We start from the raw sequence: 2,553 nt of genomic DNA on the forward strand, positions 1-2,553 counted from the left end.
TTAATAATCTTTATTATAAAAAATTGATAATTTTCAAGTCAGATGTAATGGACTGTAATTGTTATAGCCGAGACAACGAAATTTCTTTTAAAACAGCTGATGTGAATCTGTCCCAAGAAATAAAACGTCTGTCAAAATGAACCAAATCATGATCATTGATATGAATAAAGATATTGTATGAGTCTTAATTTGAATAGTTAATTATCAATATATAAAATATATATCTATAAAAGATTTACTTCTTATTAAGGTTCTCAATAAATATCAATCAATATTTCATTGACATATTTTTTTTAATTATTTATCCAATTCTCACTTAAGACAAAAAAGAAATGAGAAGTAAATTTAGTCTATTCTCTCTTGAACGTGAAATCTTAAAAAACTGATTAATTAAATAAATTAACTAAGTAAAAGAGAATATAAAGCTATATTTTATGGTTTTAATTTTTGATAAAATAATATAAATAGACTACTGATAAGTACCAAGACTCCAAGAGTGAAAGTAGAATGAATTATTATTTTTATTATAATTCGCTTTGCAAAAAAGAAAAGCTTATTATAATTCATTTATGTTAACAACAATTTATATTGTCGAACTTTTTCATAAATTACACGGATACCTTAGTAATATCTAATCAAGAGCTATCTAACGGTTAGTAATATCCTCTTATGTATATTTGGAAATACGTTTTCCAATCAATAAATCACGTCAGATGGATTAAAGATGTATTATGAACATGGATTTTCCCAGTTCCAGTTTTACGACATACACGGTAAGAAGCAAGCTCTCAAACACGGCAGTGTCTTGCTCCAATTTCTTTTTTTTCTATTACCGTCTTAATTTCTAATTTGGTCACTCCCTTATTTTTCAAATTATTATGGAAGCACTATAGGTTGGATCATTAAAGAGAAAAAAAATCATCAGTTCAATCTTGTTATTAACAAAAATTAATAATATAATAAATTATGATTTTTCGATAATTTTTTTTATAAAAACTCAAAAATATAACGGTGGTTTGATTTTAGTCCAACTCAAGGGGTTCATGCTAACATGTAACGATCCAAAGCAGCTTCTTGATTAGGCTTTTTCTAGAAGTGATTCATATGTAGGTTGATTAGATAAAAGGGTCATCTCTCCAGTAATTCCAAATGCCCCTTGATTGTAGGAAAAGGGTTAAAGGAAAACTTGAATAAAATATAATAAGATACGTTTTATTAAGTTAAAATCTATTTAATCAAATTTTAAATTATAAAATTTGTACTAGTGGGTAGTGGGTTTTATTTTATAAGTTTTTCCATCAATTTAAATGTAATCTAAAAAAACTGTGAAAATTTTCTTTTAAAATCTTAATCTAATACACTTCCTTAATATTTGATTTCTTATACGATGCATCAAAATTGACGGCGGCTAGCGTGGAGAAGCAAAGTAAATGCTCTTCCATAAACCATTATTTACAGCCTTCAGATGAATCTAGGTGCAAAATTTTATTGTACACCATTCCTCATCCAATCTTTGTCTTCCTTTCTTCCTCTCTGTACTCTCCCTCCCAGAGTCTTCGACAACACTTCCGTCATTCTCCGACATGCTTGCCGTCGCCGACGAATTCTCCGGCATCGACGACCTAATTGCTCCACAACATAACACAAATAGACAACACCATAATTAGATTCACCAATCAACACAAAATGCATACCAAGTCCAAAATCATAAAATTCAAGAAACTATAACCATAAAGTTTGTGTTTTTAAGACCCAGACTACGGGATCAGATCAAGATTAAAAACAGATCCAAAATCAAAATCAGTTGAGATACAATGCCAAATCGTAGATCACAGATCAAGAAAATATAGAGTTAAAAAAGAATAAGATCTGAAACACGGATCTGGAAAACGGTGGTGGTGTCGAACCAGATCCTGAACCCCAACACCAATATGTGGGGGCTTGAGATCGACGGCGTGTAGCACGGAGAGATCTCCGGATCTAGTGCCAGAAAACAAGTGAAAAAGGAACAAAACATGAGGCTGTGGAAGGTTGGGGAAGGAATTTGATGGATAAGGTGTAGGATAAAATTTTACTTCTCAGATCAATCTAAAGGCTGTAAATAATGGTCCAATGGAGACAACTTATTTTCCTTCGCCATGCTAGATGCCGTCATCAAAATTTTTTAATTCATTTAAATCTCAATTGCATAGATTATTTTTTTAGACCACACATATCCTATCATAAAAATCATATTCGTGATTGAGCTCCTTTCAGCATGCGTTTCACTTCTTTACAACGTATTATTGACTTTTAATTAGGGACAGATCCACATCAGGTGTTCAAGGAGTTGTCTGGCTATAACAATTACAGTCAAATGAAGTAGACTGTCTAGGAACAAACTGATTTTTGAAGATTATCAATTTTCTGTCATAGAAGGTTATTAGCAAGATTAAGTATAGACAAACGCAACTGTTACATTTGTTTTAGCATCTTGATATATGTCTTCTTGTATTAGGGAGACTTTTAATTTTCTTTAATTGCGGGGTATGCCCCGTTTATTATTGTATCATT

The 2,553-nt window shown here is 30.9% G+C and overlaps 1 long non-coding RNA gene across 1 annotated transcript; it reads right to left on the reverse strand.

Annotated features, from left to right (window-relative positions):
- Window positions 1-1,276: 1,276 nt before the first annotated feature.
- Window positions 1,277-2,206, reverse strand: LOC114375573. The gene is made up of 2 exons (XR_003658787.1): window positions 1,908-2,206; window positions 1,277-1,622 (listed from the first exon to the last, which is right to left on the reverse strand). It is a non-coding gene; the product is annotated as an uncharacterized LOC114375573 (long non-coding RNA).
- Between the last annotated feature and the right edge of the window lie 347 nt (window positions 2,207-2,553).

This window comes from Glycine soja, chromosome 11 (assembly GCF_004193775.1).
Source record: "Glycine soja cultivar W05 chromosome 11, ASM419377v2, whole genome shotgun sequence".
Taxonomy (NCBI): Eukaryota; Viridiplantae; Streptophyta; class Magnoliopsida; order Fabales; family Fabaceae; genus Glycine; species Glycine soja.